Genomic DNA, 17,212 nt, shown 5'->3' with positions numbered 1-17,212 from the left:
TTGGACACCCACTCTACCAACTGAGCCACAGGGATGCCCCAAAATCTTGTAAGAATTTAGCAAATCTAGGGTTCCCTTCTAGATCAGCCATCTTTATACTAATTTTTTTAAGATTATGTTTATAAGCTTAAATCTCTGATATGAATAAAAGTTAAATGGGGACAAATTAGGCACAAACTGACATGACACAATCTGCTCGTAAAATGCATTACTCTGTTGGAATTGTGGGAACTACAATGCTTGGTGGAGTCACAGTGGTGTTACAGAGTGGATTAAACTGCTACATGAATATTTTCAGCACTGCTCTTTGATTTATAAGAAAGAGAGAGGAGAATTAACAGATTTGTTAGCTTTGGAATTTAGCAAATCCATCCAAACTCTGAGTCTGTCACCAGTGCACCCAAATAAATTTTCACATTTTCACAATCCAACTTTCACTTCATGTGCAACGAAATAGTGACACTAGGCTGTTGTAAAGGAGAGCAGTGCTGCAACCGTATAGACTTTGTTTTGTCTGATACAGATTAAATAAATAGGCTACCTGGATTGTCCACTGACACTGATCCCAACGATTGCCTTGGCTCTGCTTGCTACCCATTCTGCACTTGTCTGTGGCGTTGATCTCAGTAATGTTTGGTTAGGATGAAAAAATTAAAAATTAAAAAATAAATTCCAGATAGTTAGTATTACCCTTTAAAACTGTAATCATTAAAACAGTGTTTGATTAGCACTGCAAAAAAAGACTCACAGTAAATACTGTCCAGCTTCAACCAAAGTTAGTAAAAATCTCCCATCATTGTTGTACATGGTAGCTACACCTCACCTACTATTGTATGCAGTGCTGCATATCAAATCATGTTAATAACATGCATGAAACACCAAGTATGAAAAATAAATATTTTCTTCTTAATAGGAAGATCAATATTGTTACAGTCAGTAAAAGTAATAGTATTACTGAAAGTGTCAAGTCAGTCTTACCTATATAATCTCACAACAGGGACGTCCTGTTGAATTCACTGACTGGAACTACTATGCCACATTTTGGTGTAAACTCTACCTTCTTCAAATATTGGGCAGATTTTTTTTTTCAGACCCACTCTCGAAATCTGTCACAGATTTAATTTCCGCTTCTCTACAACATTTCTTTTATCATGCCATGCGAAACAAGATGCAGCAGATGAAACTAAGCAGAGAAAGAGTAGTTCTTCTTATCAGCATGAGCTGTGTGTGTTTAGTTCATGATGAAAAGAAGTCTGTCTTTGTTTATTTATTAGTAAGAAAGAAGTAGGTTGCTATGCTGTTGACTGAGCAGCACTAATTAAAATCCCTCTAGAGCTAGGACTTTTCTAGCTGCTGCTAAACTTTGCTGGTGCTTTTGAAATGCATTTCTATTTTTAGATGATCCAATTTGTGTCATCCCTGGCAAACTGTGTGTGTGTGAGTGTGTGTGTGTGTGTGTGTAATGGTTGTGTTGTAGATTTTTACAACTGTTTCCTGCAAAGCACTTGGAGAGAAAAATTTGATTAGTTTGTCTGAAATCAACATTTATTACGTTATTATTTGCTCACTTCCTCATGCATGGCGGAACAGTGATAGTACACATCCATCTGTATTGGTTCTAATAATATGGATTATTGTTGTATATTATGCTATTTGGGACTGTTGCTGTTATTTTCTACCTCAGGGGCATTGAAGGGAAAAGCCCATGTTTTGGTGATGCTTGCTGCATTGCTCTGTCAGTGCAGGCAAGCAACTACACATACATACACATGCACATGCACTCACTCACACACACACACACACACACACACACACACACACACACACACACACACACACACACGCACACACACACACACACACACACACACACACACACACACACACCTCATATACCACATGTGCGGATGTGGAGGAAGAAATAATCGGTGGTACTGCACAAGACAGGTGTCAGCGTGTCCTCTTCGCCGGCCATAAAAGTTAATTAAAGAAAAGGAATTTTTATTGTGCTCGGTTGCTCAAGCACAGGCACTGGGCTGCTGCTTAATAATAGCCTCTCCTGGAGCCCTCAGAGCAGCCTCTCCTGAAGCTGCTGTCAAGAGAGGTGTACAGCTGAATAATGGCTGACTGCAGATGTGTGTACAGCATGTAGGTGTGTACAGTACCTGGGTCTAATTGTTTGCATGTTTATTAGAATTCCAGTATAGATACTCATCCTTATTCTGTATCTACTACCATGTTTAGTGTTTGTTGTTCCCCATTAGTCCTCTGTTAATGACTCATCCATATATGGCATAAATTATTTGACAGTCACTGAGTTTTTTTAGCATTGTGAGGAAGATGAAATCCAGTATGGGCCTGTCCAGAAAACCACAAAACTGCTATTGGGATCATGTGACTACTGGCTTCGTTTTGAACGTGTAGAGTGTTTCACTCTTAAGATTTTGAAGATTGGCGGATCTGGATCAGTTTAGACAATTTTATTTTTTACAAGGAAGAGTTTTTGGCAGGTACTGTGGCAACACAAACCTACATGATAATTTGCTCATATACCAATGAATCTATATCAGGCAAACGTGAAAGGAACTTTTTCTGTTCACTTAACCAGACTGCACACTGATTTAGCACTTTAAGTGAATTAACAATATGGAGTAGCTTGCAGGCAGGATACACTGTTTAGTGACATGCATAAATTAAAGAAATATATTTATTGGTTTAAAGTGGACATCTCCTTCAGACTTGCCAGGTCTGAGTTACAAAACCAGCCCAGTGACAGATTGAAAACTGGATGTTGTATATATCTATAGCATCAAAACCTGTATGAACCTAATTCTAATTGATAAATGAAAGATGAAGCCCCATTTTTCTTAGAACTGTAATGATTTGGCTTGTTAGATATGTCAGTAGTAATAATCATATTACTTCATTTCATTTCATGTTTTACTTTAAATGGTTAATAAGTTAACATGACTAACCACCATGTTCCATCAGTGAATATATGTTGAAGATTTAAGTTTTGACAGGTTTAAGTTTTGTGGAAAGTTGGATCAAACTTGTTCTTATAATTTTGTCTGAATATTTTTGGAGGGAGCCTGAGAACAAAGAATTTCATTAACAATGACGCCTCCTATTGTAACTATTGTGCATATGACAATAAAGAACTTTACCTGATAAAGAACATGTATTTGTCATGCAGGTTAGTGACAACTGGCATTTTTTTTTCAGCCAGTGATTTTAAGATATTGCAGGGAGTAATGGAACAAGAAGAACCTGCCACAGTGAGCTGCAGGTGACTGGCCGGCTGCACACCTGCAACTCCACAGCAAGCTAGCTGACTTAATTGTGCCCTGCTGTTGTGTGTAAAACTACTTGTGTTATGCACAGCATGAAATCCATTTGTGGCATAATTGAAAAAGGCTGATTGACTTCTTTTCTTTTTTAGTTATATAAAGCTGGACTTTATATCACCAGGAACCATGGGTGTTGCTAAATTGAGCTGTACTGAAATTGTGGATATGATACAGTACATATCACAATGCAAGGATTACAACTCAGTATTGCAATTTTGTAAGCAAGGTGATATACTGATACCTTTTATACTTTTAAATCTAATTTTATGAAAACTGTAAATAACATATCCACCATATGCATATAATCTGAGAGTTAAGATGTACTTTTTTATGCAGTCAGAACAGTGAATATAGATAGCACAACATGAATCACTCCCATGAATCTTGGCATGTATCATGATAGTGTTTTTGAGAATCTTTACAGTATCACAGCATAATATTCCAATACTCATGTAACAATATTTTCTTACACCTCTAATGTACTTTAAGACATTTATTTTTGTCAGAGTACACTGGAATATTGTGGTGGCAGTGGTTTGAAATATTTAAAATAATAGTAGAAGTGGATCAGTCTTAAAGTCATGATCACCTAGACCAGTGTTAAGTTCTTCATGTTCTTTATGAATTACTCAAAACTAGTAGCAATGAGTTACATTACATATTACATTACATAGTGTGCACATCCCAACACTGCTCATGGCATCCTTCATAATGAATGTAGTACGTGTTGCAATTCATTCAGCAGTAATTTTACTCTACTTGGTGGTGTTTCTTATATGCTGTCTGTACAGTATATTACAGTAGTAGTGTAGTATAGAGACTGTTTATTTGTACAATATTTATATGCTGTCTTCCTGCCAGCTCTTTATTTTTTTGTCACCTCATTTTGTGTTAGCCATGTCCACAGGTTCTCAGGAAAGAGGAGGATATTTGCTTGCAATGTCAATGTGGCAGTCAAAATGTTCACAGAATATCTACAACACACCCACGTCAGCGCCAATGGTCATGCCATAGTGTTTGGGACTCCAGTCTCACACAGGTAATAACGGGATATCTTGTTAGAGTTAGCTAATGTGTAAAACTTAAAGAAAACACAGCGCCGGGAAGTTATTGGCTGATTGTGCCAATTTGCCACCCTCAGACTAGAGGCCTACATGTAGTTCAACTTTAATTACCGGGAAGAACTTGGTAGTAAATGAGGTGGCAGTGGAAGAGATGGGAAAGGGAGGAGGGGTGGGGAGGAATGATGAGATGGTGGGGGAAACCAAGATGAGTGGAGCGGTGCAGCAGTAAAGGATGCATTAAGCAATTAAAGTTGGGGAGCAGCAGAATGAAGTGATGCGATGATTTTTCCTGTAATTGTCATAGCTATCACGGATGATTACAAGGCAGAGAGGAGCAAACGGCAACAGTATGCTGTACATCAGCATGCTGCTTTGACAGTTTTTCATACATAATCACAGTCAACCGAATACACGCAAATAGTGTCGATATAACACACGTCACACGTTCCATGCTGTATTATGACAAGATAATTGTATGTATCCCCTAGGTAATTAAGTCTAATAAGATCCACCAGAATCAAATTTGCTTTCATAAAGCCTATACTAAAAATGGCTCTGCCACTGAAATGTATCTACATATTCTCACCATCTGCGCACTTTTGCTTAAATAATTATGTATGCATCAATATTTGATGAACAACAAAGACGTTAGCGCCCTGCAGTATTTTTGAGCTTGAGCCATGGGATTATGTTAACAGTGTTCACACAACCTCATCTATGATTCATTTATTGCCAGAACCCAAGCCACCACTGTTTTACTCCTCAGAGCTTTGTCGAGCCTGTCTGTGGGAGAGAGCCAGTGGAAAGAGCCAGGCTAGGCTGCAGAATGGAAAGATAGGTATAAAAAGGAAGACGGTGAGACGACTGAGAAATGTAACCTTTTGTGGGTGTTCAGTTTGAAGCTATAACTGCAGTTCTCTCTCCCCCATTCTCTGTTTTTTTGCTCCTTTCAGTCCTTCTCTCCCTCCTTTACTGCAGGTCTTTCCAGCCCTCATTAATGCTAATTTATGCAGCCTGGCTGGCACAAAACCAGCAGGGAGGGGTCCTCTCCCTTGATTACCAGCAGTGAGAGAGGGAGGGGGGGGGTGTGGGAGGCTGGGGCGAGGGTGACCTGGACAGACACCTCATTTAATTTAATACATTGGAGCATGCAGCAGCGGGGGAGTTGAGGCGAGGGAGGGAGATAATCAAGAGGCTGGGCCCTTATAAATGTGCTCTGAGATGACATGGAAGAGATTGGATTTGGAAACGAAGAGCAAAGAAGAGCAAAGCCAAGCGGAACACAATTGATTGATTCCATTCAAGTGATCGTAGTCACTGATGAGGAATGAGTTATTTTAATGTTTTCTGAGGGAGGAGGATCTGATGAGGTTTTTTAAAATTCAACATAAGTGTTTTCATTCCCTCTTCCTTATTCAGCAAAGTCTCCTCTTTACAGTCCCAGTTGGAGAAATAGATAGTCACCATAAATTCCTGTTATACAGCAAAATAATCTACAAACAGCTAACTCACTGCATGAAATATGGCTACCTGGTGGAATTCATAAATACAGTAAAATATAGAAACACGTCAAACTTTAGGTTGGGCTACATAATTAAATAGCATCAACATCATCTAAAATAATTAAATTCTGAATATGAATTCCTCCTTGTTAATTCAGGAAAAGCTACACCAAGGCTAAGTAGTCTATGCAGAGTATTTGGTAATATATATCAACAAGCAACTGTCATGCAGAATTCCAATTAGGTTCCAATCCGGGAAATGCACATTAATATTTTTTCTGTGTAATTACTTTAAACCAACTTAACGTTATGACTGGAAAAGCGGAAACTATGACTGCACTATTAATCGAAATGTTATCAAAATCGCAATGTGGCCAAGTGCAATACTCAAGTTGCAGAAAGTGCATTTTTTTATTGAAGGTAAAATATGTGACAAAACAGCATTTATATGAAGTACTGTAGTGCAGCAGAGATGCCCTGGCCCAGTGTAAATGAAAATTGTGATGCAAAAATGATCATTTCCACTAATTTTGAATTATATTACAATCGCAATATCTGTCAAAATATTTGCAATATTAAAGTCATGTACAATATAATATAATCCAGCAGAACAGCTATCAGTGTTAAATGAAACGTGTGTGTTTTTGTTGAGACTGCATTATAGAAGAAAACATACTCAGCTCTGCACTTGAATAAATATGGAGGAACAAATTATTAAAAAATACTTCTCAATATATCCATCCATTACCTATAAACATTTATCCTTCAGAGTGTTGCAGGATGGCTAGCGATGATCCCAACTGACATTTGGCGAGAGACAGGGTGCACCTTAGACAAGGCTGACAAATAAAGACAAACAACCATTCACGCTCACATTCACACCTATGGGGCATTTGGAGTAGTAGCCATGTTGCCTGATCTGCAGGTCTTTGGACTGGGAGGAGGCTGGAGCACCCGGAGGAAAGGTGCCAGCTGGCCGGCGGGTTTGAGTCCTGCACAGTTTAACAAACCCATATTTGCAAAGCCAAAACCGACCTGTTGCCTGCAATTGTCTCCAAGTCAAATCTGGACCCACCTGGAACTGTTGATATAAGTTCCAAGGCCCGACCCATGATTAAACACACATACACAGTCACTCACTAGTCACTTACTTGTGGTCTTGGAAAAGTATCTGTCAAGTGGTGCAGCACCTGTGCTCCTCCAGCTGTCAGTGTTATTCTTGCAGCTATCAAAAGCTAATAGCTTTGGCACTTTTTTTAAGCAGTTAAACCATTAATAATGTTATTCTGACAGTCTTTGACGACACCAAATTTCTTTCAAACATCCAACTTGGCCTTTGACAATGTGTTGTCCACAATGAGGTATTCTTCATTGTCTTTTTTGCCTTCATGTCATCCATTTTAACTATTGTATAAGTTGTTTACATGGTTGCCAGACTAAACACTGACATGCCATTGTTTAGACAGATGTGGGGTCAGCGGTTGTGTTGTAGGTTTTCACAATAAAAAAAAAAATCCTGGCAGATGACTTGATAGTATTAGCTGACTTAAATGTTAAAAATACTGGCCAACCATTTTCGTATCTGCTTTCTCCAGTAAGGAAAAAATATGTTGTATTGTATGTGTTATAATAGTGTTCCCACCTGCTGCCCACCTGCACTTTACTAGCCTGTGCCTATACTCATGAATTTACAGCATATAACTATATATAAGAATATGTATTATAATAAAAAATATCTTTTTTACTCATAACACAACTTGTTTGCAGGTTACCCAGTGGGTACCTGTGAGAACCCAGACTGATCTAGGACTCTAGAACCCTCTTGCTGTAAGAGAATAGTACTAACCACTGCACCGCCATGCCACTCTCTCAATATAATATTTCCAGTACAAACACAACCCTTGATTCAGCAACTCTCTGATGCAGGATCAACAATAAATAGAAACAAGTTCCACACAGATCGTGTTTAAACAGGCTGGTTCTACTGGATAGCATTACTGTATATTGGAATGGTTGTATATATTTTTGGGGTCAGTCGGTGTAGGATTTCACTGTCAACGGAAGATGGGAAACTGACATGACAGAACTTAACATTATACAGATGTTCCCTGATCTCTGGCACTGCCCCAAACTCTAAGAAGATTATTCTTTTAGCATCCAGGTCCCAGAATTCAGAGCTAATAGCCGTGTCTGTCAGTGGCCCGGGTTCAGCACTGCAACTCTTTAAGAAAGGTGATACCTGAACCCCCTCTTCGCCTCTCTTCTGAAGATGAGCAGTCCCATCCTGGGGCTAGTGTACCTCTCAAGACGTCAGCTGAGGGTTGACACACCACCCGCCTGTCCCTCCATCCGTACTGTGACGAATGGCAGGAAATCAGATGGTGTCCATGACAGGCAGATTATGAGATCCCTCTGTCTACATGACTTAGCCCCGTCTCTGCTTCTTAATCGTTAAATGTGATTAAAGCAAACAAACGAAGCATTATTAGATTAGTCAGAAGGACATGGAGTCTTTGTTGCTGATTATCTTTTCCTTTTTAATGAAATGCTGCTTGAAATTAACATTGCTTTCACTAATTTGATTTAGCATTGCCCCGAGAAGTACCAGACAGCTCTCATTTGCCTGCAGACAGTTTGAGATCCTTGTCAGGGGCTTGAGATCAAATGTTGGAGCAAGGCAAACATTTCTGTTCTTCTGCAAAGTTCACAGGAGCTGATTGAGTTACTGGTGCCGCACTATGTGTGTGTTACAGATACTTTTAGGTGAGACCAAAAAGAAATGGGCTACAGAAAAAGTCTGAGGCACTGAAAATGGTTTATTGTGTGGTTAAGACACAAAATATATAGACGTAGATAAACAGGAAACTTAATTAAATGTAAAAGTCATTGTCAGAGTGAAATGAATATTGCACAGGTCACTTCAATGGACACTCGACTATGCTTGTGCTGATAGGGTTCGTTAGAAAGCTGTTGTGTGCTTGAATTAAAGAGGGTTAGCGTTTGTATGAATAGCATGTGTGTGTGTCTGTAATTGGCTGCGGGTGCTGCATTGTTGTTGAAAATAATCCTGTCAGCATAATCCCCCTTTGTGAGGTTCATTAATTGCATTTAAGATGGGATGCAATGTAGCTGATTCAGGCCCTGCTTTTGAGCCTTCCTCGGCTTTTGCTGCACAAAGCCCCTGTCGCTTCAAAGGCTAAAGGTTTGGGTAAAGGGTGTTTTCAGATTTTCATTTAAATGTAGGCTACACTGCTTTTTCATCCCTTTAACTCATAATCGTGTGGCTGTGTTGTGGATGCAGTGGCAAAATGAATTTTCATCTTCAGAGTGCAGCTGCTACCTGTCACTGCTGCTTATGTTGTTGAGCTGAGGGCAAAAGATGATTATTTTAATGTTTGAACAACAAATATAATGAAATCATGTAATGTAGTATAGGGCTGGGTGATATGGGTGATCGCAGTACATGTAATTCTATATTGTAGTAATGGTATACATTTTACGATACAGTAATTGTTCTGCAGATTTACTTAAGAAAATTACTATGTACTTAATCACACTGGACTATTGTCTTTTTTAAAATGCTCATCACAGTTTCCCCAGAGTCCAAAGTGACTTCTTCAAATTGCGATCTAAAACCCAAAGACACTTTGTTAACTATCATAAATGATTGAAAAAAACCCAGCAAATCTTAACATTTAAGAAGCTGGAACCAGTATTTTTTAATATTTCTTCTTGAATTGACTGAAACAATTAATTGATAGTTAAGAAGAAGATAGTGTAGCATTTTACACTGTATATGAAAAACGTAGATTTTAAAATTTCTGACATGTTCAACGTATATACAGGACATGTTTTTCCATGCTTATTGTATTCCAAGTGCTGCAGGTAGTGCTGGAATATTTTCAGCGTTACTGTATGGCTGCAGTTAACAGTTATTTTCATTGCTGATTAATCTGTTGATTATTTTCTATATTAATTGATCACTCATTTACGATACGTTATGGTTACTCACACACATCGTGTACAGAATAAATCATTCCAGCTATGAAAGCTGCAATGATTAATTGATTATGAATCAATTATTAAATTGACCATCAACAATTTTGATAGATTATTTTTTTTAAAGAAAGAAAGCAAAAACAATCTCTAATTCCACCTCCTCAAATGTGAATATGTTCCATTTTCTTTACCCCTCTGACATTTTTCTCACCATCTTCTGGCATTTTATGGTCAAAACAACTAATTGATTAATAGAGAAAATATTCAACAGATTAATTGATAATGACAATAATTGTTAGCTACTGTAAATACATCAGTGCAATCAAAGCTGTAATATGTTTTTCTCAAATATATTTCCTAATTTTCTTTGGCTAAGGCTTGGTTTTGAGACATGTACACCAGCCAGCTCCTCCATAGAGAGAGAGTAGGAATTTGGAAGCACTCAAGCAGCCCAGTGTATGATCGAAAAACAGCTTTCTCTCACACAGCCTTGCCTCTGAATTACTTTCCATTTTTATTTTCCTGAATGAAACTTTAGGAAATCCATTTAGGATGGCCTTTGCAGCTTTGGCTGTCAGAGATACAGCCGCTTAAAACCAGAGGTCACCTCCACACTTGTTTAATAGCTACTCAGAGCACCTTAGTGAGTGTGTTTTTGCCCTGACTGGCAATAAATACTCACGGACGGTGCTGGGGTTTATCTTTTCTCAGTGTTTTAAAGGGATTCATTCTTTGTAAAGGAATATAACACATAAAAACACAAACACTCACCCTCTGTCAACTTGAATAGTGGCCTCAACGATGACAGGTACTGCATAGCCTAATTAGTTTGGATTAATAACAGTCAAAGTGGACTCCAACAGTCCAATGTCCCTGCAAACGCCTCAACCCACTCCTGCAGTATAATGCACTTCACTACTATTCCACCCATATTTATAACTATATGTTTCAAACACTGGTTAAATACACAGATTGTATTTGTTGCTATCACTGTTAGGTGTTATTCTTGTCAAAGGCAGCTATTTTATTTAATTTTCCCTTTGGTTTGTATATATTGGTTTTGAGTCACAAAAGCTCACTGTGCAACTGGAAGTATTTTTATCCTTATTTTGTCATATTTTGTTTGGACAATACAGCAAACATATTAATCTGCAGTAGTGGTTAAATAACTTGGAATCCAAGCTGACAGCAGTTACTGTCCTCTACAAACGCAGAGTGAGCAGATGCACCAAAAGAAGTCAACATGACTCTTCCCTCAAGTCTTTGACCAGCAGGGGCCTTGTTCCATGTGGCGTCTACCGAAGACCACCCGCATTCAACTAAAGAAAGTTCTTTTGAATTCACCATATGGACTGAAAAAACAGATGTGGATGTACCCAGGTTTCTGTGAGGATCTTTCCAAAGGGATCAGTAAAGTAGCACAGGACGTCAATATGGACTGATGGACCTGGAATCACTACATCTGCTGCTGTCCACTGTACATAAGGGTCTTATGTGGAACTGTTGATACTTTAAGACGTACATACGTACATACATACATAGATTCATCATGCAGTGTACGGTTAGCAGACACTGTTTTCCCTAATAGTTACCCTCAGCATTTATAAATAATTTTGTGAGATAATTAATTAAGGCACTGTTAGAGTCAGATGTCATTGATCTAAAAAGGAAAGCATCTCTCTCTCTCTCTCTGTCTCTCTCTCTCTCTCTCTCTCTCTCTCTCTGTATGTCACCAGCAGTACAGGAGAACAGTGGCAGAGAAAGCACCACTTCAGCTTTAACATACCATCTAAGTTCTGCTGCTAGGGGTCTCACTTACATCAAAACAATGGCAAAAGTCATAGATTGATGACATTGTGAAGGGGTGTGGTATCATGGGAGTTGTACCCATTGTAGAATGGTTGGAGCGGTTCATCTCCATCATTGATTACAAAAATACGTCCATTTCCATAATGTGTTGGTGCTTCGCAATGAACTTGCACCCCGTCAATGCATAGCTACACCCAGAGAAAAAAAAATGCAGCTAGTATACCTCATTTGCAATCATCTTAAGTGTGGGAGTATTTTAGGCAAACTTGAAATGGCTTTACAGAGCAGTACAACCTGGGCTGGGCGTTTAAAACGATACCAGTACTCTTAAAATGGTACTGATACCAGGGTAGTACTTCATTCAGTACCCTTTTTGGAAGTCATTTTTTGTACATCTGGGTACCAAAAGGTTTGAATGCAGGTATTGTTTGATTGAAGTTTTGATACTATTTGGTACTGGGTTATTTCAATCAATGTCTTAGAGGTATTGAGTAGTTATACCCAGCCATAAGTACACCTGCTCTGCATGAAGTGAAAGCATCCAATTGCTTTGTCAAGACCACAACAGCAAGACTTTTTGTCTGTACCCTAGTCTGATATATTAGGATTATCAACAGGCACTTTCTAATAATAGTAGTCACTTTAATTTATTTTCTAAATGTCTCTTCATGGCCCCATTTTAAAAGTAATTTATGCAATCCCCCATGATTAACACCATGCACAATCTAACAGTGTTATCTGGCCATTTTATAACAGCCATGCATGAGTGAGAAAATGGTTTTAACTAACATTACAGACTGTTGCTGCAGTCTGTAAATGTTTTAATTATTTTCCTTTCAATGCAAAGGTATGCAAAAATACATTTGACAGTGATTATCTCAGTTTCATATTACTGCAGTGATTAAATAAATCAGTGTCATAACCATTGTAAGTTTTAAGTCAAGAACTTTTTTTTTATCAGGTATATGGCAAACAAGGTCTATTGAAAGTGTGGGTATTAGACAAATTTTAAAATATGCCACTATCATCATTATAGTAATGTGTTTTATCTGTCTCTTTTTAATGATGGTGATTGGAAAAAATATTGAAATATTAATTGATAGTACTATGAGGCAAGATTTTTATATTTATTTTGTGCAAATTGTTGAGTAATAAAAAAAATATCTATAGAATTATCAATAGCTGTTGATTAATTTAAACAACTGTTTAGTCACGTTCACCAATTACCTTCTCTCTGAAGTATCCAAAGTATCCCATGTTATAGCAACTAGTGGCTAGCAGGAAATGTCACCTTGAATAAATTACAAATTTCTCTGTATTTGGACATTGTTGGAATCATTTGTACAAAACCTTAAAAATAAATAATATACGTCTAGTGTTTTTAGACAATTTAATGTTGAAATGTTACACATTATAGCTTTAATTACCTATATGTCAACATAAGCTTAGTGTATAGGCAGCACAGCTGGAAAACCTAAAAAATATTGTGTTGTAACCATGTATCTCTGCCACATGTAAGTCACACTAGCCTGAGGTTCTTTGTCTGCATTACATGTTAGTTGTCTCAGGCATATCTGTTATAGTTTGTACTGTGATTTGTTTGGCAATTGCCTCACACACACAATCATGTGATTGCTGATATGAGAATTTCTGTAGTGCATTGTTGTGTATTCTCAGCTCCACTTAATTTTAGTCTTTCAGGCATATCTGTCTCTTTTCTCCAGATTTTTTTCTCTGGCTGGTGGCAGGAGGGAACTTGCCATGCATTTCACGTTGTAGTCAGAGTATGTTGCTATGGTGGTTGCTAGGGATTTAGCCTAGAGTGACGTGGAAAGTCCAAATATTAAAGGTGTCCTTCTGATGCAGAGGCAATGGAAGCTGTGAGGAATGAGCAATCGCCTCAGTGAGAGTTTTTTTTTCTGTGTGCCCTTTCATTATCATGCTTCTCTCTTTCGAAATATCAGAATTGATTTTCAAAACACAAGAAAAGACTGCATAAAAAGGCACAAGCCACTGCAAAAGCAAAGACATCGCCTTTGCATACAATACTTATTTATTCATTTTCTCATTTTGGCATGTATGTACAGGACATTCTCTGCATCCTCACCATGATAAACCCTGTCATTTTATCCATCTGCTAAAATGGCAGTGGATAACAAAAAGTAATGTTTAATGTGACCAGCAGCTGCTGACAACTCTCTTTCTTTTACCTCTTTAAAGGGCCATTCTTAAAATTCAGTGGTCGATAATTTTGAATCAAAATTACGTCCTTGAAGGGAGAGGTTCTAGACTGGACAAAATCCTGTATGTTACACAAATATTTTATTTGTGGTTTCAAGAAAGAAACTGTTTAACCTCCCGTAAAGATCAAATTATGTTTAGTTCTTTTTATTAGATGGATCATGGAAGGCGTTTGTGCAAAACTGGTCACACATGGCTTACATAACAGGTGCACTATAGCATCTTCAACTGATAATAAAAGAGGTGTTCTTTCACAATGTTCTGCATGTGGATGTGTTGTGCTGGTCAATCGATGAGCTATTTCTTTCTTTGCATGCAACTGTACAACTCTTGAAGGTGTTAATTGTGCAGAAATTCAGTTTTGATGGATTTAGTGACTATTATTCACATCAAGTGCATCCTTTCATTCCCTGCACAATACTGTATTTATTGTATCTCAGAGTTCTTTTCAAAGTGAAACATGTGCCACTGCAGTGTGCCTTGTGGTTTCTAGTATGCCTGTATTTTAAAAGAAGAAAAGGCCAAACTCAGCTGAGCATCTTTATGCTGAACTCAACATGGTTATGGTTGACTTGGATATAGTGTGTTAAGTGCTCTCCATGGAAGATGATACAGCTCTAAGGGAAGGCTGGCTAGTGGCTTACTAAAAAAATGAAACCTCATCCTCTTTTTCAAAAGTGTGCTACATCTATAGGTAGTTATTAGCTGGATAACCTAGCCATTGGTAACAAAGCACAGTAAAGTACAGAAAGACCAAACAGAACCCAAAACAGTTGGATGCTTTGTTGTAATGTGTTTCTCTGCTGCTGTTGAACAAATGCAGCCGAGTTCGATAAAAAGATAAAAACAATTACAACTGTTTTGGAAAATCTGATTGTTTTCTTGCTTACAGTCAGATATGAATGAGTGATATCCTCTTTTGCACTGAGCACAGAGATGGCCTTGTAAGCTGCCTTTAGATTATAAGAAATGAGCTCTTGGCTCACCATGAGATAGGTTGCAGAGACTTGCAGAGGCAAAGTGCAACACAACAACAACAGCTAAGCTAACTTTAGCACTGGATTTACTTAAGTTTGTAAACTTTATGCATATTTACAAATCTGGTCGCCCCGTCTGACTGCTGACATTTTGTCAAGCATTACTTTTCCTGGCAAGACTGTGGTGGTGTTTTTAATGACTTATGGAGTTTCGGGAATTATGAATCACTTTTTTCCCATTACTCTCTTCCTCCTCTGCTTGAATTTGTATAGAAATGTTAGAACATATTAATATACTTGATCGAGATATTATACTTATCGAGATGTTATGTTTTTGATATTGTATTATTCCTCAAATACGCTTAATGTGAAATGACATGCCAAGATTGATGGCAGTGGGTCATGTGTTTTGTTTACACTTCTGACTGTTTAATGGCAGTTTTGTTATCCATCTTCACTGTTCTGATTGCATGAAAAGCAAATAATATCTATCCAATCCATATGGTGATTATTTACATCATAACAGGTGTTTCTTTATTCTATGACAGTTTAACTAAAATTTGATTGAAAAAACACAGCACTATATTACCTTACTTACAGAATTGCAAAATATTGCAATATATTGAATTGTAACCCCTGTATTGTGATTCTTGGCAATACACAACCTTATATGTGAACCTTCTGGCTCATATACAATTGTTATCTCATTGGATGCACTTTGAAAGGCCAACCAAGGTCAAAGTTGAAATAATATGAGCTTTGAGGGCAGTGCTCATGGCAACTTTGTACAGTGCATCATGCCAATGGTAGTGTTTCTGCCAATGCTGTTCCCATAGGAAAACAATTTGACCAGCAATCACAGAGCCATTTTACTGCTGATTATGTGTTGGCACCTTTAGCTTACACCTTGGAAGCAAAAGGCTAGCATTGAGGAAAACTGAAAGAATTGGCTTTTTAGCAACTCCAAAATTGTTAATTACTCTGTTAGCTAGTAAGCTGCTCACAAGAACCTGGAAAATGGATTTTGTACAAGTTTACATGAGTGCTTAATTTAAGTGGTGTAAACTATAACAGCAACACTGCCGAGATGCTGTATGTAGTCACTTGACCTATCTGTTGGTTAGACTAGAACAGTTCCATTGAGTAATTGTATGTGTAGATTTTCAAACGCATTTACATTTATGTGAGTCAAATTGCGGCATTATTCTTTGACATTAATCTTTCTGATTATCCTGTAAATTTGAAAACAAAAAACAGCCTTTCTTTCTGTGAGTGACTTCTTGATATGATATGAAGGCTTATTAAGCTTGTGGCAATCAATAGCAGCCTAAATGATATTGTCCAGTGCCCAACTCATGAGCTCAAGGCCTGAGGAGAAAGATCTGCCCCTGCCCTTCCTCCCACTTCCTCTTGTACTGCCTTTCCCTGTCTTGCAGTCCACAGCTGTAGCAGCCATCACACAACCTCAGGCAGGCTAGTTAGCCCTGAGAAAAGAGCCTGAACCCCCGATCAATAACTTTAGTCTTGTCTGCCTAATTGCTCATTGGTCGACATTGGCGCCAGACTATATGTAAGTGCATGTTCCCCCGAGTGATCGACTTTGGCTCTATTTCCACCACTTCCCGTCTAGTGTTGGGCTTACGGTCTGCCCCTCTCTCTTCTCTCTTTCCTCCTGTCCTCGCCTCGGTTCATCCATGTTCGGAATGGAGAAAACCTGACCTGATCGGCTTCTCCTCCTCCGTTATCTCAGCGGGATGGGACCATCCAGAGACTCCTACGAGATGCGTTGCTCTCTCACCAGGCCCGCGACTCTCAGGCTGCTCAGGTAAATATCCGGGTTTAATGACGAACAGGAAGATTAGCCAGTTGCTCTCGCTCGCAATTTCAATGAGCGCCAGGAAATTAGCAGGTCTCTTTTGGGGTTTTCTGAACGGCTTATTATATGATCTAATGCAGACGCACTTTATGAGCATGGTGCAGAGTATGGAGAGGGCAGTATTGATTGCGCTCTTTGTGAATTATGTGAATAGATAAAAGTGTGAGTGTGCATATATATTAGGCAATTATGCGCTCAGGTGCTAATGTAAAAATTCTGCTGAATAAATATGAAATATGCCTCTATCAGCATCCAACTTGTGTCCCCTCGACACTAGTCATTTGAGATGATAATTGGGATAGCATGTTTGCCTTTTTCTGATGAGACGAGATATTGTGATAGCTCTCCTCAGCCTGGATTTAAATGTGTATTGATCAGTGTGTGAGGCTCAGGA

General features: G+C 38.3%; 1 long non-coding RNA gene across 1 annotated transcript in view; it reads left to right on the top strand.

Moving 5' to 3' along the window:
• LOC146332923 (uncharacterized) overlaps nucleotides 1-16,767 on the top strand; it is an 89,738-nt gene extending 72,971 nt beyond the window's left edge. Inside the window, exon 3 of the long non-coding RNA XR_014771288.1 lies at nucleotides 16,652-16,767. This is a non-coding gene — a long non-coding RNA (uncharacterized LOC146332923). The remainder of the gene's footprint in view (nucleotides 1-16,651) is intronic.
• The last annotated feature ends 445 nt before the right edge of the window (nucleotides 16,768-17,212 follow it).

This window comes from Lutjanus erythropterus, chromosome 1 (assembly GCF_056507025.1).
Source record: "Lutjanus erythropterus isolate fLutEry1 chromosome 1, fLutEry1.hap2, whole genome shotgun sequence".
In the NCBI taxonomy this organism is placed as follows: domain Eukaryota; kingdom Metazoa; phylum Chordata; class Actinopteri; order Lutjaniformes; family Lutjanidae; genus Lutjanus; species Lutjanus erythropterus.
The sequence above is the reverse complement of the archived record's forward strand: the minus strand, read 5'-3'. Positions and strand labels throughout refer to the sequence as shown.